General features: G+C 46.2%; 1 long non-coding RNA gene across 1 annotated transcript; it reads left to right on the forward strand.

The window, feature by feature from the left end:
• The first annotated feature begins 4,977 nt into the window (after positions 1-4,977).
• On the forward strand, positions 4,978-27,157 carry LOC143836887 (uncharacterized). The gene is made up of 3 exons (XR_013230813.1): positions 4,978-5,135; positions 5,641-5,733; positions 25,995-27,157. It is a non-coding gene; the product is annotated as an uncharacterized LOC143836887 (long non-coding RNA).
• Positions 27,158-27,512: the final 355 nt, after the last annotated feature.

The following is a 27,512-nucleotide window of genomic DNA, read 5'->3' on the forward strand; positions in this document are numbered from 1 at the left end:
GGGACTTGCATTTGTTGTGAGAAAAAAAAGGAACATTGCAGAAATGCTTTCTGGTATCCTATTCTTTCGTTCTTTTGACGTAATCCCTTGTTATGTGTGTGTGTGTGTGGGGGGGGGGGAGATCCTAAATGGCTGAAAGGAAGTATTTAACTGGCAATGAAAGGAATTACAGACAATCATTCTTCATTGAAGTGTCCCTTTTGAGCTGAACTTTCAAAGACTGAAAACTTTTCATTCCTTTGCAGTTCACCTTGGGAAACATTCTTCCTTCGTGTGTCACCTCTGCTGCTGTAGTGGGGCCGGTTCTGTTCTCTCTCTCCCATCTCATCCAGCTATTCTTTACTAATATCTGAGCTATGCAGCTGGTGCACATGTAGAATTAGAAAACAAGAGTCACGTCTGCAAAGTACTGCGGATTTATTTCTCGCTTCCTATCTCTGCATGTGTGTCTCAATTCCCAGAATGTGAGAAGCTCAAGAACTGTTATCAGCATTTTGCAAGAAATCAATTAATTCAAGAAATAAAGGCCCCATGAGTTGAAAGTTACAGAGTTACTGCCTGCTACAACTCTGTATGTTCCTTCCTTCCTTCCTTCCTTCCTTCCTTCCTTCCTTCCTTCCTTCCTTCCTTCCTTCCTTCCTTCCTTCCTTCCTTCCTTCCTTCCTTCCTTCCTTCCTTCCTTCCAAGAGGGTCCAAAGTGGCGTACGTTGTTTCCCTCTCCTCCATTTTATCACAACCACCCTGCGAGGTAGGTTAGACTGAGACAGTGTGACTGGCCCAAGGTCACCCAGCAAACTTCCATGGCATAAATAGGAATTCGAACCTGGGTCTCCCAGATCCTAGCCCAACACTACCCACTATACCACACTCCTCCAATTCATCACACTGGGTCTCTGCCCACCTAGGATAAGTAATTCCAAGAATTCTAAGAGGAGTAACCACCATTGAATAAAAGGGGATTTATTTCTGAGTAGACTGGCTTAGGATCACTTCTTCTTGGCTTCAGTTGCAATGGATCCATTCCTTGGGTGTCCCTCTGATGCAAAGGCGACCCAGCCGAATATCTTGCGATGCACAGGAGCTTGATTATTGTCTGGATGTAGGTATCACAGTGCCGACCTTCCCACCTTCCAGCCAGCAAGCAGGTTACTCGTGCAGAAACACAGAAGGGGATTGCCCTTGAGGCCCTTACACCTTCACAAATTAACTGGCAACCTCAGGCCTTAGAGTGCCTCTGATTTTGTCAAAAGGCACCTCCCAGTGACCAGACATTTGGGGAGTGCTGCTTTTAATGCATTCCAGGCTAGAAGCCTCAAGTAGCTAAAATTCCCCTGTCCGTACTCTCTGCTTGCCGCTTTCTCTATTCTTTCCTTTCTTCTTTTTAACACACCGGTTTTATTTGCACAGTCATTTCACAGTCCAGTTATTCTTTCTGGTTAGGTGGCCTATAAAATATTTCTATTACTAGTTTCAGCCCTGGAAACATCTCCAAGTGCAGCCGGTAATGACATACTCCTGCCAATCTCTACGATTCCTTCCCCGGAGAGAGAAACTCACATCTTCCTTCCCCTCTCCTCCGATAATCTAAACAGCTCCTGTTCTAGCGGGTCTTTGGTCTTGCCTGGGAGGTTTATTGGGACAACCTGTGCATTTCCCACCATGGTACATATCTGTACATTTGCAGGTGCAATCCTACTTATTGTCATTTATTTCTACATCCACCCCTGCTTTGTTTTCTAGGAGGAGGAGAAGTAAGGACCAGGTAGATACTCTTGCAGGTAATTGTGCTGCTACTGGGCTGTTTTCTCCTTAGGGGACAAGGTTCCTTTTGCTTGGATGCCACACAAAAGTGACTTCCCTTCTCTCTCATCCAGATCTAAAGAAGAAGAATCATAGAATCATAGAATAATAGAGTTGAAAGGGATATCTAGTCCAACCCCCTGCACTATGCAGGACACTCACAACCCTCTCGCTCATCCACTGTCACCTCCCACCCCCTTGAGCCTTCACAGAATCAGCCTCTCCGTTAGATGGCTAGCCAGCCTCTGTTTAAGAATTTCCAAAGATGGAGAACCCACCACCTCCCGAGGAAGCCTGTTCCACTGAGAAACCACTCAGAAGAATAAGAAGAGTTGGTTTTTATACCCCGCTTTTAGGGCAGAGTCTGCACTTACTTTGTTTATTCCATTGTCAATCCTGTTGAATTCAGATCGCTTTGAACTCGATTCTTCCTCTCCCCCCCCCTATTGAAACGGGAAAGTCTTCTGCACGTGGTTAAGGTAGTTCAGAAGGGGGAAGGAAGCCAAGCCTCTTTCTGAGAGCCAGTTTGGTATAGTGGTTAGGAGTGTGGACTTCTAATCTGGCAAGCCAGGTTCGATTCTGCACTCCCCCCACATGCAACCAGCTGGGTGACCTTGGGCTTGCCACGGCACTGATAACACTGTTCTGACCGGGCAGTGATATCAGGGCTCTCTCAGCCTCACCCACCCCACAGGGTGTCTGTTGTGGGGAGAGGAATGGGAAGGCGACTGTAAGCCGCTTTGAGCCTCCTTTGGGTAGAGAAAAGCGGCATATAAGAACCAACTCTTCTTCTTCTTCTTTCTTTTCTTGGAGGGGGGAGGGGGAGAGCAGCCAGGCAGGGAGCTTCTTTCTTTTCTTGGAGGAGGGGGGGGGAGAGGATTGAAAAAGGCAGAGAAGGGAGAAAAATCCAGGACCGACAGAAGTTGAGAGAAATTAGGGGCTTCTCCTTTAAGACAAGCGTGTCACATGACCAGGTGTAGCCTATCAGAGGTTATCTACCACGGAGCTTTCTTTCCCAATCCGGATATTGAGGATTAAAAGCGCTCTAAGATATCTCACAATAAAGGTAGGGTCACTCTGGATCAATCCTTCTTGCTGCAGAAGGAAAATTAAAATCGCCCCGAATCCAAATGGAAATTGCATTCTGTGTAGAGGGCAGGAACTGAATCGATCTGGGGTTGGAATAAAAGCTCCGTCCAGTTTACACCCTGGAATCCCGAAGCGGATTGTGGTTGCCTTCCCTTTCTCTCCCCACAACAGACACTGTGTGAGGTGGGTGGGGCTGAAAGAGCTTCTGACAGGACTATCTGGGCTGTGACAAGCCCAAGGTAACCCAGATGGCTGCCTTTTGAGGAGCGGCAAATCAAGCCTAGCTTGCCAGATTAGCTCTTAACCACTATACCTTGCTGGCTCTAACAAAGCCCCACCCCCCACTCCAGCCATCTTCAGCCTGACCTGCAGGCATTGGTTGTAGGCTGTAGGCCGGGTGCATCTGAGAGGAGAGGAGGAAGAGGCCCCCCCCGAAATTTGTTTTCAAATTGTTTAAAGCTATCTCTCATTCTGGTAGCCTTTCTCATTAGACTCATCAATTTGACACTTTCCCTCATTCTATGTATTTTACATTATATTCATTTATTTCTAGTTCTTTAACTCTGGTAGACGATTTGTTTCGTACATCTTGGCTTTCGATTTGGCTTAAAGTCGCACCGATTTCCTCCTCCTGTCAGACGGCTCTAAGAAACAGGATTTCCCCTTTACCCTCGCTGTTCAATATTAAAGACCTGCTTCTTACATCCCCACCCAAGGAGAGCTGATCTTTCTGGTAACATCCGCCGGGACCGTCAGGATCACGGAATAGCCTTGTTGTTTTGCCTCCCTGACTGAAGAGAGACTTTGGAGTTCACATTTCCTTGGAAGGATTATTACCGCCCATAATTGTGCTATAAAGAATCAAAAGCAAGTGCGGTGCGACAGAGGTGGCACGACCCACTCCCAGCGGCTTTACAATTAGCAAGTTCAGAAAGTAAAAGAGAACAACATGTGACAGAAGAAGGGGCACTTCCGGAGGGGCCTGTGAGTCTGTGGCGGAGCACATGCTTTGAACCCTGAAGGCTCCGAGTTCAGTTCCTAATATATCTAGTCAAAGGCGGCTGATGTAAGGAAAGACCGTTTTCAGCCTGGGACCCTGGAGAACTGCTGCCAGAGTAAGCAGTGCAGAGTGGGAGGGACAAGTGGTATATCTCAGGATAAGGCAGCTTCGTTGCTCCTTGCAAAAATGCAGCTGATAGCACAGAAGAGAAATGGGTTTTGTAGCCCGCTTTTTACTGCCTGAAGCGGCTTACAATCTCCTTCCCTTCCTCTCCCCACAACAGGCACCCTGTGAGGGAGGTGAGGCTGAGAGAGCCCTGATATTACTGAAGAAGAAGAAGAGTTGGTTCTTACATGCCGCTTTTCTCTACCTGAAGGAGTCTCAAAGTGGCTTACAATCTCCTTCCCTTCCTCCCCCCACAACAGACATCCTCTGAGGGAGGTGAGGCTGAGAGAGCTCTGAGAGACCTGTGACTGGCCCAAGGTCACCCAGCTGGCTGCATGAGGAGGAGGAATGGGGAATCAAATCAAATTAGAGTGGCCTGCAACCAGGAGAAAGGAGGTATGGAGGGTGAAGCACACTATAGGCTGCTCAGCTTTGTCCTGCCCACCCTCTCCATATCCTGCCCAGTGAACGAGGCAGATTCCCCCCATCATTGAAAACAGCATTAAATTTCTCTTTAGTTGTTTTTAACTAAGTTGTTCCCTTCCTGTTTGGTTCTCAGTCCACCATTCCTTCATCTTCTCACCCCCCCCCCCACTGATCAGACATTCCATGCCATTACTCAGTGGCCCTGGACACCTTCCCTCCCTCTCTCTTAAGCTGGGCGCTGCCTGCACACTGCTCGGCATCCAGGACTCACTGTCTCCCTCCTCAAGTACCTCTTAAGCTGAGCGCTGCCTGCACACTGCCCAGCATCTGAGACTCCTTCCCCAAATACCTCTTAAGTTGGGTGCCGGCTGGAAGCTGTCTGGCATCCGGGACTCCCTCACTCGCTCCCCCAGTACCTCTTAAGCTGGGCGCTGCCTACAAGCTGCCCGGCATCTGGGACTCCTTCTCTCCCTGCCCAGTATTTCTTAAGGTGGGCACTGCACAGGCAGCATGGAGGCTACGCGGGCGGCATGCAGGCAGTGCCCGGGGGCGTGCCCGGTGGCGTGCAGGCAGTACTCGGTTTAAGAGGTACTTGGTGAGGGAGAGAAGGAGTCCTGGATGCCGGATGGTGAGCAGGCAGTGCCTGGCTTAAGAGGTACTCAGAGAGGAAGAGAAGGAGTCCTGGATGCCGGATGGCATGCAGGCAACGTCTGGCTGAAGAAGTACTCAGGGAGGGAGGAAAGGAGTCTGGGGCGACTGTTGAATGGCATGGAATGTCTCAGCAGTGGGGTGGGGGGGGGGGAAAGAGAGGAAAAGAATGGACAGGGATCTGAGAACCGAAGAGGAAAGGAAGGATGCACTTAGTTAAAAACAACTAAAGAGAGACTTAATGATGTTTGAAATGATGATGATGGGGGGGGGAATCTGCCTCCCTTGCTGTGCCCTCCGCTTGCCAGCCTTGTTTTTTTTTTTGGGGGGGGGAGGCTTTAACTAATGTGGCAATGCATTTACATAGGACTGAATATGCTTTGCTACATGTAAGTTTCAGGTTTAAAAAAAAGGGCTAAACCAACAAAACACTGATTGGTTGGCCCCTTTGATTGACAGGGTGAGGAGTGGTGAATGAAAGAGCATGTCACTGTCATTTGCTTTTTGTGCAGCGTGTGAGAAGGGGAAAACGCGAGAAGACACGGCATGAAGGCTTTAAAGTGCGGAGGGGAGAAATAATGTGATTTAATATCATGCTATTGCAGGTAGGAGTCATCTCGCCATTTTGACCACTGTGCGGAAATCCCACTAGAGTTACCCTTTGTCACTTCTAGTTTTTCTCTGGAAGTGATGTAACATTATATGAGACACTGCTTAAAAAATATATATCTTTTCTCCTACTGCTTCTTGGACCTGGAGATACAAGATACCCCACCCCAATCAGGGCCCTGGCTAGTTTACTTTCTCTGGTGAGCCAAATTCAATATCCAAATGTGTCCTGCACAGAACTCGAAAACAGACCCTCCTCCACTGAGACTATTGTGCTTCTCAACTATTTTCTTCCCAGCTAAAGCGCAGTTTAAAGGCTCTTTAATTCCTCTCTTACACACTCTGCACAGTGACGTGTGCTCGGACAGAAATGTGTCAGTCCTTTTTTGGAAGTCATGAGGGCCAGAAGCTTGCTAAAAAAAAAAAATCAAATTAAAAAAAAAAACACCCAAAAGCTAAAACTGTAATTCTCACCCGTCTTGAAGGAGGCACTGAATCGGCTGGAGCCAGGGGAACTCTTTTGTAGTTTCATGTGTGACTAAGAGCCGTCACACATCCCTTTTTAAAGTGTGAGTTTCGTTTTAACAGTTCTCACTTGTTCTAGGACATTTTCACAGGGTGGAAATGGAATGGATCATCCTTATTGAGAACAGCGCAGCACCTCATCCCAAGTGTATACCGCGGTTTCCCCACATTATTTTTTCCAAAATAAGTTTGGCGACCCTAAAAAGAACCCGGCTTTATTCCAGCAGCTGTACGCAGCACACGGGCTTAGGGAAGGAAAAGGGATCTCAGATCAATATTTGGCTGGAAAAGGAAGTGAAACCCAAGCCCTTCGTGTTTGCAAACATTCTCCCCCCTCCTCAAAAGACGTTGATGAATGGAAGGTTTATCTCTGAAATAATCGCACCCCTGGTTCTGAGGAGGGGGAAGAATTTCCCTCCACACCACGAAGCAGGCGGAAGAAATAATTATTAGCCATTGAATTAAAGATTGTGCTGATGCATACTACTGCTCTTTGTTTAGGTTGTGTTACAGGGGGAATATATATATATTCTGTTTTTTTTTAAAAAAGGTCCGGTTCCTGTTTTCCGCTGATAACAAGCATTCATGTTGCTTTTGTCCTGCCTGCCATTATTCCCCTGTTTTCCTTCGCCCCACTTTCTTTTAAGTCCCCTCCCTGACCCATACCTACCCTCCCTCACCTTCCTCACAAGCTCATTTGCACAGCCCGGCTCCCACCCTACCCCAGCAGCCCACCTTGAACAAAACACTTAGAGACTCTTGAAAACTGGGGTGGGCTGGGGGGGGGGGGAGAGACTGCTAGTCAAGGAAGGCTAGAGCTGTGCGCATCTGCGGCACTGCATGCAGGGCTGTCTGTCTGGCCATAGCTATGAGGTAATGTCTGGGTTTTCTGCCAAGCTGCAGAACTAGTCAGACACTCCCAGGGAGGAAGGGAAGAAGGGAAGGGGGGGGGGGTTGGAGCAGCAGAATAAGAAGAAAAGTTAAGCAAGGAATATAATCTTCCAGAAATTTCCGTCTATCTTGTGCGCTCTCTCTGTGAAAAGTTACATAACCGCCTGACCTTAGAATGCAAAAGATTTGCGTGTGTGTGTGTTTGTGTTTGTGTGTGTGTGTGTGTGAGAGAGAGAGAGAGAGTGTCAGACGATTCGGTAAATCATTTCATGAAATGGCTTTTATTTTTTTTGGGGGGGGAAAGGGAAACAAGACAAACTGGAAATGCAAACAGCAATGACTGAAGGGAACGCATTACACGCACACACAAGCAAGATTTGCTTGGTGCTTTTAATCATCTATTTTTGGAAGCCACTGAAATAGACGGGTAAAAAAAAAATACAAACAGGCAGAATCAGCCTGTGTCTTCAGCATCCCCCCCCCCTCTCTCCAGTCCCTTCCTAGTCACCAGTAAGCCTAATTAACAAGGGGGAAAGAACTGTTCCTTATGCTACTGCAAAGCCCCTTTCTCCATAAAGAAATTAGTTATAGAATTTCCCTCTCTGGTCACCACAGCTTTGAATCTCCTGTAATCTTTTCCCATGCAGCATCCTTGGCAAAAATTGATTTTTGTCTCCTTTTATTATTTTTTGTATGAATGAAGCTGAGTGTCTCAGTGGTGGGCTTATGTATTTATTTACCCATTCGTTCCTCAGCAAAGGTTTAGGATTAATCAGAGATTTCAGTGTTTGGGGAAATTGAAGCAAACGGCAAAAACAAAATGCCATGTCCCTGCGTGGTCAAACAGAAGGGTCTCCTATGAAGTGGCTAATCCACCCCCACAGGCTTTTCATTGGCTGTTCTTACAATATGGCCAGCAAGTGAAAGGTAGCTTTGGAGGTGTAATGAGTCTAAAGTGAGGCTTTATTGGCTGAAGAGGAAGATATAGACCCATTATGCATGGAGGGGAAGGTCCACCTCAGAGCTGGAACGACGGACGTGGAAATCCCTGATAAGGCACACCGCCGGCAGAGGCCAAGCACAGGTTTGACGCAGGCCACTGAAAAACCCGTGTTAGGGAAACGCAGAAGAAAGCGAAGCCTTCCGCCCAGCCAGGGTGCAACCAGACGCAACACCGGAGAGAGAGCGTGCATAATTGGGGAGGGCTGCTGCCACTGCGGCTGCCCTGCGCTCCATCCTACGGTCTCTGGCCCCTTGACTGCTGCGGGCCACTGTGCCCTCCCTTGCCCTCTGCATCTGCTAGCTCATGTCCCTTCCATTTCCAGTGGCCTGGACACACCAAGCAAACCCGCCCTACGTGTCATCTGCGCATGCGCGTGCCCTTGCCGGCCCAGCTGTCAGGCGCTTCCAGCGCAGCGGCCTGCTTGACGGATCTGGTCCAGGAAGCCCTGCACTGCGCTCCCGTCCCATTTCCTCTGCATTGCCGTCTCTTTGGCCATCCCCCCTAGCTGCTCCGGGCGTTGCCGCCGTGCTGTTCGTACACAGCTTGCCGCACAGCTTCCTCCTCCACATCTTCCATCAGACCTCCACCCATGGTAGAGGCGGCCGTGCCTAATGGGTCATAGCAAAGCTTTTAGAGCAGAGTGCAGGTGGGAAAGACAATCCTGCAGGTAGGGATTGTGAGACCCATCAGATCTCTGCATTTTGAGAGTCTAAACTTTTTTTTTTTCTTCAAGCAGATTAAGCTTCTAGTCCCAGGGCGTTCTGCAATAAGAATGTAAGAGGCCAGTGGCCCATTGAGTTCAAAGAGAAAGAACATTTCTCCCTTTTTCACAATACCAGAATTTGTGGGTCCTTCGTGAAATTGATGAGCAGTTGGTTTACAACAGACAAAAAGAAGTACTTGACCCAAAGAGTAATTAACAGGTGGAATTCACTGCTTCAGGAAGCGGCGGCAACTACAACAATAGCTTCAAGAGGGGACTGGATAAACCAATGGGGCAGGGGTCCATGAGTAGCTATTAGCCACAAGGTATATATGGAACAGGAGCCTTTTGTGGTGCAGGTTGGTAAGGCAGCCGACATGCTGTCTGAAGCTCTGCCCATGAGGCTGGGAGTTTGATCCCATCAGCCGGCTCAAGGTTGACTCAGCCTTCCTTCCTTCCGAGGTCGGTAAAATGAGTACCCAGCTTGCTTGCTGGGGGGTAAATGGTAATGACTGGGGAAGGCACTGGCAAACCACCCCGTATTGAGTCTGCCATGAAAACGCTAGAGGGCGTCACCCCAAGGGTCAGACATGACCCGGTGCTTGCACAGGTGATACCTTTTACCTTTTACCTTTATATATGGAACATTCTGTCTGGAGAAGTGCTCAGGAGGCAAAATGGGAGGGTTTCTGGAGTTCTGGCCCCACTGGTAGACCTCCTGATGAAATGTAGGTTTTGGGCATTGCATGACCCAGAGTTTTGTGTTCTATTCCAGGCATAATTTTGCAAGCCTCTATTGTGTCACCCTTTAGTCATCATTTCTCCAACCCAAAGAGCTCTAACCTCTTTGACCTTTCTTTATAGGGAAAGTCTTCCATCCCTTCAATCATTTTTTTGCCTTTTTTCCGGCACCTTTTCCAATGCTTTTTTTGGGGTGCGGCATTTATTTATTTATAAAACAGTATCCATCCATTCATTCGGGAATTTATATCCCACCCTTCTCAGTGGCACTGTCTCGGGGCAGTTTACATGATATAAGATTCAACAAACCAATACATTTAACAAATAAAAATTAAAAAATATTTTAAAACAGTTGAGGATAGTTTAAAACCACAATTATCATTGTCACGTCAGCAGGCAATAATGACTTGTAGCCAGTTAGATGTTAAGTTGGAGGAATCTAGGGGGGAAAGGAAGGCAGAAGGGGCAGGAGGGAAGCCTGAGATTTGCATTTATTTATTTATTATTATTATTATTCCAAATGAGGCCACCCAATAGATTTACATAGGAGAATTATTATACGGGCTGATTTGTTTTCGGTTCTTTTCCTCATAATCCCCAGCATAGCATTTCCCTTTTTTTAAATTGCAGATGCACTGTAAGCCAACATTTTCAGTGAGTTATGTATTCCTTACTCCAAAATGTATCTACAGGTCTGGTTTAGACCCCATCCATGTATATTTATAGTTGGGATTTTTGGTTCCCATATGCATTGCATTGCACTTGTCTATGTTGAAATTGAGGCTTTTGAACTCTGGTGCTGAAGAAGACTCTTGCGTGTCCCTTGGACTGCCAGGCGAACAAACCGGTCAGTCCTAGAGGAGATCAGCCTTGCCTGCTCCTTAGAAGGCCAGATCCTGAAGATAAAATTCCAATACTTTGGCCACCTGATGAGAAGGAAGGACTCCCTGGAGAAGAGCCTAATGCTGGGAGTGATTGAGGGCAAAAGAAGAAGGGGACGACAGAGATGAGGTGGCTGGATGGAGTCACTGAAGCAGTCGGTGCAAACTTAAATGGATTCCGGGGAATGGCAGAGGACAGGAAGGCCTGGAGGATCATTGTCCATGGGGTCGCGACGGGTCGGATACAACTTCGCACCTAACAACAACAACAACAACAATGTTGAACTTAACTTGTTACATTGATTCCCATAAGAGCCAGTTTGGTGTAGTGGTTAGGAGTGCGGACTTCTAATCTGGCATGCCAGGTTCAATTCTGTGCTCCCCCACATGCAGCCAGCTGGGTGACCTTGGGCTCGCCATGGCACTGAAAAACTGTTCTGACCGGGCAGTGATATCAGCGCTCTCTCAGCCACACCCACCCCACAGGGTGTCTGTTGTGGGGAGAGGAAAGGGAAGGAGATTGTAAGTCACTTTGAGCCTCCTTTGGGTAGGGAAAAGTGGCATATAAGAACCAACTCTTCTTCTTCTTCTTCTAAGTCAAGCCTTGACAGATCCCTCTGGAGCACCCCACAGTCCTCCCTGGTTTTCACCGCTCTGAGTAACTGAGGGTCATCTGCAAACGGAGTCCCTTTGCTGCTTATCCCCGACTCCAAATAATTAATGAACAAATCAGAAAGCAACAGATGTAATACTGAGCCCTGCAGGACCCCTCTGCTTACCACCTTCGCCTGGGAAAACTGCCCATTGTCTTTTTCCTGTGACTTAATCAGTTTTAACCCACAAGAGGATTTGTACTTTTATACCATAACTCCTGAGTTTACTTAGGAGCCCTTAACGACTTTTCTGGAAGTTTAGGTAAACAACATCTATTAAGTCAACCTTGTTCAGAAGTTCATTCGCCCCCTCAAAGAACTCTAAAAGGTTAGTGAGATGAGATCTTCCTTTACAGCAGTGGTCTGCAACCTTTTTCAGGCTGCGGACCTGCTGCGCCAGGGAGGGCGATCGCAAACGCGCATGCACGGCCCAGCGCAGCCCTGCGGAGGCAGGGAGCCGTGGCCCGGCACCGGGCCGTGGCCCCGTGGTTGGGGACCACCGCTTTACAGAATCTACGCTGATTCTTCTTCAATAGCTTTTATTCATTACATGTGTTTACTAATTCTATCGCTAATGGATTCCACCAGCTTACCTGGCATTGACATCAGACTGACTGGCCTGTAATTTCTCAGATCTCCTCTGGAACACTTTTTAAAGATGGGAGTTACATTTGCTACCTTCCATACCTCAGGAATGGAGGCAGATTTCAGTGAAAGATTGAATATTTCTTGTCAGGAGATCTGCAAGTTCACATTTGAGTTCTTTCAGAACTCTTGGATGTATGCCATCTGGGACTCATGATTTGCCAGTTTTTTAATTTCTCCATCAGTCATAGGGGAGCTTGGTCTGTTTAGCCTAGAGAGGAGACGACTGAGAGGGGATCTGATAACCATCTTCAAGTATTTCAAAGGGTGGCATATGGAGGATGGAGCAGAGTTGTTCTCTCTTGCTCCAGAGGGACAGATCAGAACGAATGGGATGAAATTAATTCAAAGGAAATTCCATCTAAACATCCGGAAGAAGTTCCTGACAGCCAGAGCGGTTCCTCAGTTGAACAGGCTTCCTCGGGAGGTGGTGGGTTCTCCATCTTTGGAGATTTTTAAACAGTGGCTGGAGAGCCATCTGACGGAGAGGCTGATTCTGTGAAGGTTCAAGAGGGTGGCAGGTTACAGGGGATGAGTGATAAGGTTGTGACTAGATGACCTAGGAGGGGGTAATAGTGCAGGGGGTTAGACTAGATGACCCATGATGTCCCTTCCAACTCTATGATTCTCTGATTCTCTGATTCTCTGACCTTCTCTCTCATCACCTCAACCTGAAATTGGCAGTTCTGGAATAAGCAAGAACCTCCCATTTCCACAGTAAAGTTAGAAGCAAATAAAATAAAATAAAAATAATAATAATAAAAAATAAAGCCATTTTTCCTGTCATCCATTTCTTGTTTTACCCTTTGTTCATCTACTGCCTTCCTGGCTGGTTTCCTGCTTCTTGTATTTGAAGACCTTTTTAGTTTTGGACTTGTATATTTTTTACAGCATGCTCCTCATAATCTCCTTTTGCCTGTTTGATCATTGACTTGCATGTTATTTGCCAAAACCTATGCTCCCATTTATTCAACTCATTCAGGCTGATTCAGCATTAGCTGAAAAGGCCAGGGCAGCATCAGTATGGAAGCGGGACTAATCCCTGTGTCCGTATAACTTTGTTCCGTCCCCTTCCAGGGCCTGCCGCGGATTTGGCCCTCATTTGGCTCATGCTAAGGAAACACAGGAGAATCCACATTCCCTTTTCACGCTGCAGGGGCCCGTGGCAGGCCCGTGTGCTTGGGAAGGAGCCGGGCCTGGAAGGGGAGGAGGCCGGGAGGGGAAAAATGCCCTGGTCAGGTTTGACATGCCACAGGATGGACCTGGGCAATTTTTTTTTTTTTGCAGTTCCCATGCAATCCCACCTTCCTGCAAAATAAATTTTAACCCCCCCCACTGCCCACCCCTCCGCATGGCAGCATTGTAGTGCAATAAGCCCCCCTTTTATTAAGCTGACATTTGGGGATGGAGGGAGGGAGGGAGGGAGGGTGGCAATGAGGAAAGGTGTGTGCACAAAGGACTCAAAATGGCAGCATGCATTTCTCCAGTGGGTGGTCCCAAATTAGATTGTGCTTTGACTGATGAAATTCCAACACATGTGGTATGTCAGAGGGCTATTTGGATTTTAAGGTGAAAGCAGACAGAAAACATGGCCCTTTAAAACTGCAAATCCAAACCATATCACTAGTGTGGCAACAGTTCAGGTGTGATTGTGTGTTATGTCTGGCATAGGGTGAACACCCCCAGAGCTGACCTGTGAGCATTGTAACACATGAAGAAGCTTTTGAGGTCCCTTGAGGTCCCTTGAAGCTTTTGAGCACTCTACTCTGTAGTGCTCAACTGAGACCTCTGTTTTCCTCAGGTTCCCAAACTGGTTATGTCAATGCCTCCCCATCCCCTGCTGGTGGCCAGAAGACACCTGGCAGCCCTAGGGTTGGTACTCTGGGTTGGGAAATAATTGGAGATTCGGGGGGTGGATCTAGGGGGGTGGGGCTTGGGGAGGGGAAAGTCCTCACCAGGATACGTTGCCATAGTCCACTCTCCAAAGCAGCCATATTCTCCAGGAAAATGGACCATGTCACCCGGAGATCAACTCTGGGAGATCTCCAGGTCTCACCTGGAAGCTGGCAACCCTATCGTCAGCTACATTATTCTCCCCTACTTAGGTTGCTATCCTCCAGATGGGGGTTGGAGATCTCCCAGAATTACAACTGATCTGCAGACTACATAGATCCCTTATGTGTATAGTGACCGTGTGTCACGAAAACAGCGGGACGGTCACGACTTTTGGCCAAAGGTCCCACATCCTGGGCCATTGGCGGAATGCCCCGCTGCGTCCGCCACCACCGCCGCACTCAGAAGGCAATGGTGAGCCAGGGAGAGAGGGAGGGGGGCGCCGCTGCGCTTCCGTCACCGTGCTCGGAAGGTGACGGTGAGCCGGAGAGCAAGGGAAGGGAAGGGAGGGGAAAGGAGGGGCGCCACCACGGCAGCAGCAGTGGCGCGTCCCACCTTACCTCCCTCCAATTCTGATCACTTTACTTATATGTTTGTTTATTATTTGTTTAAAATATTTATTCTTCTCCTAGAGAAAATGGCTACTTTCAATAGAACCCTGTATGGGATTATACCAGGGGTAGTCAAACTGCGGCCCTCCAGATGTCCATGGACTACATTTCCCAGGAGCCCCTGCCAGCATTCGCTGGCAGGGGGCTCCTGGGAATTGTAGTCCATGGACATCTGGAGGGCCGCAGTTTGACTACCCCTGGATTATACCCTCCCAAGATGCCTCCCCTCTCCTAGCCTCACCTTCCCAGTCTCCACCCCCAACACCTCCAGAAATTACTCAACCGAGAGATAGCACCCCTACCCCTAACCCGAAAGCTTGAGTCAGCTCTTTTTCTTAACTAGGCCAAAATCCCTCCTGATGCTCATGTAAGCCTAAAACAAAATCCACTCTCCAGGGTATTAAATGTCAGTTCAAGTGTTAATTATATTTTTATACGGGAGTACAAACTTCTCGCTTGCGAAGAACCTGGGTGTCCTTGCGAGGGGTGGTAATGAAAAATTAAAAACAGCCAGTGTTCTTGAGTCAATTTTCACATTGGAGAGCTAAAAGCCTTATCCCCTCTTCCTCCCCACATCTCATTTTGTCAGCTTTATGCTTATCTTGTCAAAAAGTGTGTCACTTAGTAATTTGCAATGTTTCTCTCAAATTCAAGGAGATGGAGGGGAGGGGGGAGTACAAGAGAAAGTGTGAGAGTAGCCCAAAACGAAACCCCTAAAGCAAGCTGCGTTAAGCCACGTGGGTTTTGGGGGAATTGCAAAAAAACCCACAAAGTATCTTTTATTTCAGGCGCCTGAGAGAGAGAGAGAGAGAGAGAGAGAGAGAGAGAGAGAGAGAGAGAGAGAGAGAGTTGCAACGAAATTTCACCCTATAATTGTGTGCATATTATCCTTCTGTGGCTATTAATGGCGGCTGTTTGCCGAACGTTCGCTCCTTATAATTTTCACAGCCAGTTTCTGTCATAAATGAGACGCAAATCCGGTGGCAGATGAATACCCTGGAGGAACCATATTTATCATAATATCAGACACTTTTCTCCGGAAATGCTAAAAGAGGGGCATCGTTTTTTTGTTTAGTTATTTATTTATTGGCTCCAACGTGGAATTCCATACGGTCTTCTAACCAACTTCATTAAAACTAATGGGCAATACTAAGTTAAAAACTTGCTGACTGCAGACTTGGAGTTCTTATGCTTCCCCCCCCCCCTTTCCCCAGTTCTTCTAAAGGCATTCATTTCTAATTCTCAAAAAAAAAAAAAGAAAAAGAAAAGAAACCCACCAAAAAAAACTACTGACTTCATATTTTTAAGCTTCTCCAAACGAACTCTCAAATCCCAGGGGGCCCTAGCCCTCTTTCTAAACCCCTGGCAGTACATCTACTTTCTTCTGAGTTAACTACTAGACCTAATTAAACAGCACTGTCTCATCTGAGCAGATGATATTCTTACAGCCTGAATACAAATTAAAATTCCAGTTCTGTTAACATTCAGGTCAGTTAATCAGAATAAACCTCTTTTGGAGGGGAAAAAAAAAACTTCTAAAAGACTAAAGTAATTTCAAAGTCAGTCACACTTATAACTTGTTTCTAAGAAGGTGGGCTGCAATATCCTCTAGTGTGTTAGAGTTTTAAGAGAGACAGTAAAGAAGAACAGTTAAGGGTTTTATGTATCTGCCTTACATAAGCCTGTATTTACTTCCTCCAAGGAGTTTGGAGGGGGATACTTCAGTCCCTCTTCCAGTATTTTACCTCATTAAGAAAAACACACGTTAATCTGAGACCTCAAGGGCCTCAAGGTCATCCATTCTACTGCTCAAAGCAAGTCTACTCACAATCCCACTGAAGTCTACTCAATGGAGATTGTTGTTGTTAGGTGTGAAGTCGTGTCCGACCCATCGCGACCCCATGGACAATGATCCTCCAGGCCTTCCTGTCCTCTACCATTCCCCGGAGTCCATCTAAGTTTGCACCTACTGCTTCAGTGACTCCATCCAGCCACCTCATTCTCTGTCGTCCCCTTCTTCTTTTGCCCTCAATTGCTCCCAGCATTAGGCTCTTCTCCAGGGAGTCCTTCCTTCTCATGAGGTGGCCAAAGTATTGGAGTTTCATCTTCAGGATCTGGCCTTCTAAGGAGCAGTCAGGGCTGATCTCCATTAGGACTGACCGGTTTGTTCGCCTTGCAGTCCAAGGGACTCACAAGAGTCTTCTCCAGCACCAGAATTCAATGGAGTTCAGCAGGGAAACACTCTTAACATGGCCCTGACTGAGGAGTTCGTGATGTGGTGGGGATTTGGATCCGGCCTCCCACCGCACCATGCTGGCACTCGGACCCCACAGTGGCTGTAGCGTGTGCTGTAGTGATGGGGCCTAAGTATTAAGTCTGTAGGTTCAGTAGACACAGCCACAGCTCTTAAAAAACCATCAGCTCTTTAGTAACGCCAAAGCCCACAAGAACACCGAACAACAAACACTAGAACCCAGGGAACTTATATACCATTCAGAAGGCCTGCCAAGGAACCTGATTGCCACTGCTCCCAACCAGCAGCTTGCTAGATTACAATCATTACAATCACTAGATTACAATAATTCATTTGCACATAGACTGTAGGGATGGAATGTCCACATTCACAACTCTAATGCTGTCTGGAGCAGACTGAGGCCTAAATTGTACACGTCAGAGAATCTTATAATCACGGAATCATATAGTTGGAAGGGTTCTCCTGGGTCATCTAGTCCAACCCCTTGCACTATGCAGGACACTCACAACCCTATTGCTCATCCACTGTAACCTCCCACCCCCTTAAACCTTCACAGAATCAGCCTCTCTGTCAGATGGCGATCCAGCCTCTGTTTAAACATTTCTAAAGACGGAGAACTCACCACCTCCCGAGGAAGCCTGTTCCACTGAGGAACCGCTCTAACCGTCAGGATCTTCTTCCGGATGTTTAGGCGGAATTTCTCTTGAATTAATTTCATCCCATTGGTTCTGGGGCACGAGAGAACAACTCTGCTCCATCCTCTGTATGGCAGCCTTTTAAACACATGATTGCCATGGGGACTTGCAGCAAGACTAGGGTTGCCAGCTCCGGGTTGGGAAATTACTGGAGATTTGGGGGTGAAGCCTGGGGAGGACGGGGTTTGTGGTTGAGATGATAGATCCAGGTTGAGCTCTTGTGGCCTTTTCTGGCATACTCAAGGAAATGCTGATTGACATTTTGGGGTTGGGAGGCAAATTTCTTCGAAGCCAGATTGTCCAGGGATTCTGTTTTTTTGGGGGGGGGGCATCATCTGGCCATGGAATTGGGGTCACTGTGGGTGGGCACGTAGTTATGATTTTCCTTCCAACTCTTATGTTTCTATGGAGAAGGAGGGAAGGGCAAATTTAGTTAGTTCCCCCTCTTGCTGCATAATACCACTTTGCCCCATTGTCATTCCTGAAGGTTCTTCAAAGCCTTGGAATTTCGGAAAGTTCAGTGGACAACAGCAAGAGGAGAGAGGAGTGAAAGTCCCAGCATGCCTTGCTCCAGCAGTGGTACTTAGCATATCCATTTATCAACCTTAATGGATTTAATTAAACCAATTAATAATATTTTGCTTAAATATTTTATTAATTGCCATGTGCTGATTCATCATCCTAACACCTTTAGACGTATGGGGCGCAGGCTTACTCCTTTGTGAATGAGCAGACAGAATGATACTGCTGTGAGTCTTGCAGCTTCGTTTTTAAAACAAAACCTGGAAATTCGTCAAGAGGGCTTGGAAAATCTCTGACTGTTTCTGCATTTGCATTTCCTTTGGATGCTGCGACTTGACTCTAGGCTTTTCTCATTTGGGCTTTCCTCCCCTCATTTCCCAGGCTGAAATTTGCAATATGCTTTCCATATTGAGGCCAATGGAGGCAACCTCCCATCATGCTTTGCTCTCTTCCCCTTTACAAAAAACGTTTTTTTGGTGCCTGCTTTCATCTTTGTTTCATTGTGCCTCTTAATCCCACCCTTGATTGTGTCCTCCTTTCCCCCCCAAGTGTCCTGAATGTAAATAAACTATTAAAAAATACCCTGGGTTGTAACATTATAAAGCTGGTGTGTAAGAGATCATCCCCCCTCTTTTAAAAAAGGGCAGATTTTTTGAAAGAGAAGGAGGGAGGGGGAGGGAGGATGATGATGAGGAAAGAGGTATGCCCAAAAGACTCAAAATGACTGGGATGGTGAAAACCTTGCTTGCACATCTTTCTGCATTGGGCATCCCTGAATTAGACTTTGCCTTGACTGATGAAATCACCATAACCGAGAATTCACAAAACATGTGGCAATTCAGACAGCAATTCAGGGCTGTGTCTGGACAGGCAAAAGGGACGGAAAAATTGGCATCTTAAAAATGCAAATGTCAATTATATTGCTAGTGCGGAAACAGTCTCTGAAGTAGGAAAACTGCACAGTTGATGGCCTTGTCCTTAAAGAAAGGAATTAAAATAAGTAATTTTGCAGAAAAAGGAGCTTCCTCCTATACCCTGGACCTTTCGAATTTGTACTTCATTCTTCCTTGCTTCAACCATTAATAGCACATGAAAAAAAGCTAATGAAAATTGTTAACCTATCGATTTAGACTCCAGTTAAGAGTGGCTTCCTCTGATCTGGAGACCCAGGTTTGATTCTCTGCTCCTCCACATGCAGCCAGCTGGGTGACCTTGGGTTAGTCACTGTTCTCTAAGAACTGTTCTCAGAGGACTCTTCTGTTAGAGCTCTCTCAGCCCCACCTACCTCACAGGGCATCTGTTGTGGGGAAAAGAAGAGAAAGGGGTTTATTAGCCGCTTTGAGATTCCTTCAGGTAGTGAAAAGCGGGATAGAAAAAATAACACTTCTACCAGTCCTATTCCCTTCTTCCCTGAAATAAAAAAAAACTCACATCATCACATTCAGTGCTATATTAATTCTGGTAAAAAAAAACCCCAACAACAAAAACCCTGGAATTGACACAGGTTAGCTCTAGGAATCTCAGGAAATGCTATGATTTTACCATAGAGTTTCCTTGAACTACCCTGTGTCACTTACGCATTTTTTAAGCAGGAAGTGACATGGGTAAGCAGCCAGTGTCACAGGCCTTCTCATATCCCCACACACAACCTTCCTGCTGCAAGCCTAATTTTAGGGCTGGGGAGATTTCCACTTGCCCCTGGCTTATCTTTACAATTTTAAATATGAGTACAAATTCCAGTACTTAGAAACACATATGAGCCAGAGCGCTGTTTTTCTGCACAGCGAGGCTAAGGTGACCAGATTGTCCCACTTTTGGAGGGACATCTGGGGGCACCTGGCAAATTGCACTTATGTTGAAATTTTAAATATATATATATTACAATACTATTTTTGCATTCTATGCGTTCTATGAAACTTTTTGTTGCTCCATATAGACCACATTTTTAATCAAGAACCCCTCCGGTCCATGGTGTCCCGCTTTGCCAATGTTAAAATCTGGTCACCTTAAGTGAGGCCCGCCCATTCCAGATAATTGCCATCGGGTCTGCATTTCCTTCACATTGTGACAGCTACCACTCACCAGCATGCGCAGATTCATCAGATTTACAGAAATAGTTAGATTGGTGTGCTGCTAGGCAGATAACCTGCTTGCTGGAGAGCTCAGAAAAGTGGCAGGCAGGCAGGAATACCAAGTGGTTTCTGGAATAATTGGCTGGTGTCTGGCAACTTCATTCAATACCCAGGGGTCAAAGAGCCACACTTCCTCCACGAAGGTTGGATGATGGACTCTGCAAAGTGCAGATCAAAGACTTTTGGCTTCAGATCATCCCTAATAATGTTGTTAGAGGAGAAAGCTAAGAGCGCAAGGCCTTATCTTGAGCTGGATCAAATGACGCACTCTGTGCTGTCACCATTGATCACTGAAATCCGTCTTCCAGGTAATGGGCAGAAAATGATTGTGGTGGTGACTTACAGCAGGGGTAGTCAACCTGTGGTCCTCCAGAGGTCCACGGATTACAATTCCCATGAGCCCCTGCCAGCAAATGCTGGCAGGGGCTCATGGGAATTGTAGTCCGTGGACCTCTGGAGGACCACAGGTTGACTACCCCTGACTTACAGCACTGTCGAGCCCCAAATGATTGCTGAAGAGTAAGCTTTTCAGTGTCAAGGGTCAAGGGCAGTATAAAAATCTAAATAAATGAAATAATAAAAAAAATATAAGTAGGAATGAAGACCAGGAATGTCCATTCATACTTGTATGTGACAAGGGGAAGTTTTGACTCAAAAGCTTATACCAGGGATTCCCAACCAAGGGTCTATGAGGGCTCTGGAGGGGTCCGCAACCTTTCCCTTCCTGCCTTAATGGGCTTGGCTATAAGCTATGGAATCAGCCACTCCCATTCTTCCTCCTCTCAAGGATGTGTGAGTTCTCTTGTGGTTCTTGTGTCCAGGAGGGAGTGGAGCCTGCATACCTAGTCCTGCCTTAAACTGCCTCCTGTCCTTCTCCTGCCTCTCCCCCCCGCCCCCAGGTTCTCCTCAGGTTTGCTTCTTAACATAAGTGGTGATGTCACTCCATAGAATCATAGAATAATGGAGTTGGAAGGGACCTCATGGGTCATCTAGTCCACCCCTTTGCCCTCACAGAATCAGCCTCTCCGTCAGATGGTTATCTAGCCTCTGTTTAAAAATTTCCAAAGATGGAAAACCTCCCACCACCTCCCGAGGAAGCCTTTACTGAAATCCAGATAAACGATGTCCTGATGTCACTTCTGGTGACATGTTATTTCCAGGGGGCGTGGCAAGCTGACGTCACTTCCTGGGCTCCTCAGAGCCTAAAAAATTATTTCAGGGGCTCTTCCATGGTCAAAGGTTGAAAAAGGCTGGCTTATACCCTGAAAACCTTGTCGGGCTGCTGGACTTGAATCTTGCTCTGGTAACAACATATTCCCAGGATCCGGCCTAGTCATTTTCATTTCAGCACAAGAGCAGGGGGTGGGCTCTCCTTGATTTCCAAAGGATAAGAATAATAAGACTCACAGCACCTAACTTTAAGTATATTGTTTCCTAGTCATCTCTTTTAATAGCGAAAGACTTTTGCAAATGTTGCTAAAATTTAATTACTCAGCCTTCAGGCTGGGCTGGCAGGGAAGCGGTGTTATTTGTTTTTCTAAATAAACCTATAAAGTGATGGATACGCTGTCAGGAGAAATCAAATCGCCGGGGAGATCACTTCAAGGAAATAACTTTTCGCTTCCCTATTGGATCTCTTTGCGGAATTCCTTGCAGAAGTATTTTTTAAAAAAATGAAAACAGTCTGTGGGCATGGCGAGACTTTGGGTTAATAATTAGGTTTCACAGTATACTCATCATTTAGGAGATTCCCCAAAGTGTTACATCATTAAAAAAAAAACATCGTGCCACAATTCAGAGTTACAATCCTTTGAGTACACCGACTCAGCATAATACTTTGTGGTTTTCCCAGAGCATGGTTGCATCCAAACATCTCTAGTGAACTTTTGGGTTTGAATCCTGTTTACTAAATGGAGAGATTCCAAGACAGGGTGGAATAGAAACGTGGTCGCCAAAGGATCCGCTGGCTCAACACGATCAAAGGAAAGGACACACAGTAATGGGTTTAAACTTCAAGTACAACGATATAGGCTAGCTATCAGGAAAAAAAATTTCACAGTCAAGAGTAGTTTAGCAGTGGAATAGGCTGCCTAAGGAGGTGGTGAGCTCCCCCTCACTGGCAGTCTTCAAGCAAAGGTTGGATACACACTTTTCTTGGATGCTTTAGGATGCTTAGGGCTGATCCTGCATTGAGCAGGGGGTTGAACTAGATGGCCTGAATGGCCCCTTCCAACTCTATGATCTTGTGATTCTCTGATTCTATGAAAGCTGACACAGGGATGACCATGAACCAACTAAAAGAAGCGGTCATTGACAGGGACACATGGTGGAAGCTTTCCTGTAGAATTGCTGAGGGTTGGACACGACTGACCAGATGACATCATCGTCATAGGAATCAATGGAAACTTTATGGCAGAACTGTAGAGTTTACGGTGATTCCTAGAGTTACCCCTGTGCCACTTCCACTGTCTTTCCCCCCTTTCCTACAGCAAGTATGGGAGGAAAGATGACAAAAAGATTAACAAAGCAAAGGGCAGCAGAAGCCATGACTGCAATGTGTCTTGCCCAACTGGTAGTTTTAATGCTGCCCATGAATCTCTGAATTGCAACTGGCAACCTATCTGAATGCTCTTTAAGTATTTCTTATGATTTATATCTTCTTTTTACACCACAGTTTAACTCACTGATCTGGATTCTCGGCACAAGGAAGGGTTAGAAAGCCATTCACTGAAATAGAAGTTTGTCTGAAGAGATGTTCCAGGGTGGATCAGGGAGAAAGACCTCTGATACCTTTAAAATCTTGGGCATATTCCCCCCCCCCCATTTAAAAAGCAAAGCTCTTATTGGCAGGGTGAGGAACACAATTTAGAATGAAAACCTCCTCTTAGAAATACAGACTGACGTCTAGCCACCATGTAATTAAAGTCCTGAAAGCTTGCCTGGATTTCCAGAAGAGTGGCATTGGCTCTAAAATAATCACAAGGACAGTAGAAAATAATAACAATGAGCTGCCAGAGGAAGAACCGTTTAAAAAAGGCAGCCTTCCTGAAGTGAGAAAGGAGGGATGCAATGAATGTTCTGAGGCAGCAAAGCACAGCTGGCAAAGAGGTAAGGGAATGGCTGAGACCTGCATAGGCAGGTGACTCAGGTAGATGTTTCTCTGAGTGATCCTAGCAACGTTTCCCTGCTTCTAAAGACCCTGCCAGTTTGGTGTGGAGTGTGGACTTCTAATCTGGCATGCCGGGTTCGATTCTGCACTCCCCCACATGCAGCCAGCTGGGTGACCTTGGGCTCCCCACAGCACTTATAAAGCTGTTCTGACCGAGCAGTGATATCAGGGCTCTCTCAGCCTCACCCACCTCCCAGGGTGTCTGTTGCAGGGAGAGGAAAGGGAAGGCGACCATGAGCCGCTTTGAGACTCCTTCTGGTAAAGAAAAGCATCATATAAGAACCAACTCTTCTTCTTCAGTAATATCAGGGCTCTCTCAGCCCCACCTCCCTCACAGGGGGTCTGTTGTGGGGAGAGGAAAGTGAAGGTGACTGTAAGCTGCTTTGAGACTCCTTTGGGTAGAGAAAAGCGGCATATGAGAACCAACTCTTCTTCTTCTTCAGTAATATCAGGGCTCTCTCAGCCTCCCCTCCCTCACAGGATGTTTTGTTGTGGGGAGAGGAAAGGGAAGGCTAATGTAAGCCACTTTGAGACTCCTTTGGGTGGAGAAAAGTGGCATATAAGAACCAACTCCTTCTTCTTCTTCTTCTTCTTCTTCTTCTTCTTCTTCTTCTTCTTCTTCTTCTTCTTCTTCTTCTTCTTCTTCTTCTTCTTCTTCTTCACTGACACAGTTCCACAAGGTCTGTAAGATGGAGCTCTTCCACCAAGCCTTTGATTGGGACCAATGACTATAAAACATCTATGGGGCCCCACAACAAAAAAGACACCCCCCCCCCCCCATACAGACATTCACCCTGGGAAGACCCATTGGCAGCGATCAGTTTTCTGGATGGAAAGGCAATCAATGCTGGAAATGAGATGCTGCTAAATTGCTGATAGGTTTTTCACAGTTGGATTGCATTCATGTTTTATTGTGGTTTTAATTGTTCTAATTGTTGTTACTTATAATCTATGTACACCGCCCTGAGCTGGTCTCGGTATGGCGGTTTAGAAATTTAATAAACAATAATACTAATAAAGAATCCAATGAAACCGAAACCAAACACAATTTTAAAAAGCCAAAATATAAATTTAGGATAATTAAAATGATTTCCCCGGAGGTGGAATTCGAAAAGGCCTCCAAACATTTCCTGTCTCAATATAGTTTTAGTTCTGCATTGAATATTTTTTCTGTGTTCCTTTCTACAAAGAGACAAACAAAACCTCAGCAAATCCTTTAAAGGGAAAGTAGTAGGCAGAGCTGCCAAGGTCCAACATGGGACCCTGGACAAAGTGTCCATCTAGCCCTCCCGTACGACCTTGATTCAAACCAAATAGCATAGCAAAATGAATCACTTTACTTGCTGTTGCCATGACTCTCTAGCAATAGAAGAACTGGCCTTTCTGTCCAGCTTCCATTTATGGCAATTGGAACTCGGAGAATAAAACTAGCTGACTCGAAATTGGCCACCAGTCTTGAGATGATTGAACCAGGTCATCTTCACAATAAGCAACATGTAATAAGAGAGCTTTTACGCAACCTGTCATGTGCCTGTAATGCTTAGATCGGGGGTAGTCAAACTGCGGCCCTCCAGATGTCCATGGACTACAATTCCCAGAAGCCCCTGCCAGCATTTGCTGGCAGGGGCTTCTGGGAATTGTAGTCCATGGACATCTGGAGGGCCGCAGTTTGACTACCCCTGGCTTAGATCCCTAGCTTTGGGTTTTAAAATATGGGTGGGATTTGGGGTAGGGGAGGCTCTCATTGTTGGATAATCCTATGGAATTCATCCTCCAAAGCAGCCACATTCCCCCATGGTAATGTAGAATCAAACAGTCCAGCAGGATCTGTGGATGGCAAAATTACTATAAATAAGACAATACAAAGAGACAACTTTCCCCAAAAAACACTGTTGTCAAATAGTTACAGATTAGTAATCAGCACTGGCTAAACGATACAACAACTAGGATGCAAATTATGATGATTGAAAAAAGCCACTGTTTAAAGCTTGTTTTTCGTCTAAATGTCCTCTTCAAAGAATCCGAAACACATAAATACATCATGAAAAACCAATAACCAAGTGCATTTAGTTAAAAGTAGTAACCTTGAAATCACACATACCATTTGCTGAAACCATTTGCTGAAACCAAAACAGGTCAGAGCTCACACGGGCTATGCAACCTCAAAACTGGTTCCCAAATGTAACTAAGGAAAATGAAATGAATGAGTTCCTTGCCTTGTTAAGTAAGCTAAATTACAGACCAGGGGAACTGATCTGCCTAGGATGCTCTAGGATGCTTAGGTCTGATCCTGCGTTGAGCAGGGGGTTGGACTAGATGGCCTGTATGGCCCCTTCCAACTCTACGATTCTATGATTCTGTGATTCTATCCCACCATGGGAGGTTGCTGGGTGACACACTCTTGGCCATTTGAGTGGATATCATGGAGGATAAGAGAGCAATGCTGTTTTGGGCCCCATTACTAAGGAAGTCTGGATATGACATTTGCTGTACATCTAATTTTAATAATATTTTACAAATTACATGATTATTCCTATTACAAAGGGCTGTTACGTCTCCCACCAACACAATAATAATGATAACAACCCAGTCCATGTAGTCCAGCATCCTGTCTCATACAGTGGCCAACCAGTTCCTCTGGAGGGCCAATAGGCATAGAGCCTGAGTCCTTCTCCTGATGTTGCCTCCTGGCTCTAGGCTTCAGAGGCTTAGTGCCTCTGAACGTGGAGAGTCCACTCAATCACCATGGCTAGTAACCTATCCTCCATGAATCGATCCAATCCATTAATAAGAACATAACCTTGTTCATTTATGGCAAAGGCAAATCTAAAGCTGGGGACTTTGCAGATCCCGTAGCTGACTCTCTCTGATGTTATGTTATTCATTCATTCATTCATTCATTCATTCATTCATTCATTCATTCATTCATTCACTTACAGCCTTTGCTCGAATGTAAGTCCCTGTCAAACTACATGGAGAGAACCTGGATGGACAAGCTTGGCTACTTTGTGAGGACCTTGAATCCACACCGATGCAGAATTCTTCATTCTGTTGTGCTTCTGAAGGAAAGCAAGGAGGAAGTGAGCTCCGAGGAGCAGGAAGTCTCCAATCAGGAGGCTGAAGGAGACTATTTGAAAAGTATCAGGAAGTTCCTATTCTAACTATTCTAACTACATGTCTTCCCCATAGCCCCTGGTGGGATACTTTTCATATCCTTCTAAATCAGGCTGACTACAGATCTTGCCTATTCCAGCAATATTAACATGATGACAATGTGTCCACCAGAAAGTCCTCAAAAATGGGGGCAAGCACACTTCCAGAAAATCTCTAATTCTAGGGGTGGCTGTTAACCCCCCCCCCCAAAAAAGAAAACTTATGGGTCCCCACCAAACATGCCTCTGACATGAATTCCTGCAATAACTCAGCCCTGATCCGACTTATGTCAGGTATACAGAGAAAGAGGCAGTGCTTTTGACATTTTGGATCCAAACAATCTTGGGTACCCCACTTATTCCAGAACGTCTTTTCTCTGGACATATAAGTGGTCTCGAGAAGATGTCAAGTTACTTTACTTCCTTCCCTTAAAAATATGTAGCGGTGCTGATGTTGGTGGAAAATGCATTCAAGTCGCAGCCAATCTCACCCTGGTCTATACAATACTTGGTGTTGAAAGCCACATGAGCTTTATCTGTATAGGAAGTCTGAGCCAGATAATGGAAGGTACCCCTTCCAAGTGCTGCTTAATAAACCACCCAGACAGCGAGAGCATTATTCTGTAAACTCTGCTGGCAAGTAAAGTTTCCCTCCAGTAAGAGCTGAGCATGCAGATCCCACAACCGGGGAGAGACAGCACTTTTTGACCCAAACAATGTCTAGACAGGCTGAAAACAGATAAATTAACAAGCAAGCAGCTGAAATCATCATTCCGGGGCAAGCTGGTGGAGATTTGTCACCTCAGGGATGGCTTATAGGGAGACTCAAGGCCCAGCACAGCCTTTCCGGAGAGTCTTGTGTTCTCCATCTGGATGCCTGCCCTCCCTTCTCCACCCTTTATGAGCTACTAAATGGGCTTCAAAGCTCCCCTGCATAAAGTTCAGATTAACATAGAAGGCTAAATATCTTCTGTCTTTCATAGGCTCTCCTAATGTGACTGTAGGATTCCGGGGGTGGGGTGGGGTGGGGACACATAACGTCCAGGTAGGCTTGCAGGGTCTCAGGAATAGAATTGCTGAGTCTAGGTTGGGAATAGTCTGAGATGGGGGGAGGATTGAAACCTAGGGAGTGCACAGTTTGGGGGAGGGAGTGTGTGTGTAAGCAGAGTGTAATGCAGGCGTTCTCAACCAGGGTTTCATAAATTTCTGGGGTTTCTTGACAGTCCTGGAAGGGTTTCCCGAATGGGTGGGAGTTAATTTTAAAATATTTATCGGGTTAATACGACCATATGTGGTCATGTCAAC

Source organism: Paroedura picta, chromosome 4 (genome assembly GCF_049243985.1).
Source record: "Paroedura picta isolate Pp20150507F chromosome 4, Ppicta_v3.0, whole genome shotgun sequence".
Taxonomy (NCBI): domain Eukaryota; kingdom Metazoa; phylum Chordata; class Lepidosauria; order Squamata; family Gekkonidae; genus Paroedura; species Paroedura picta.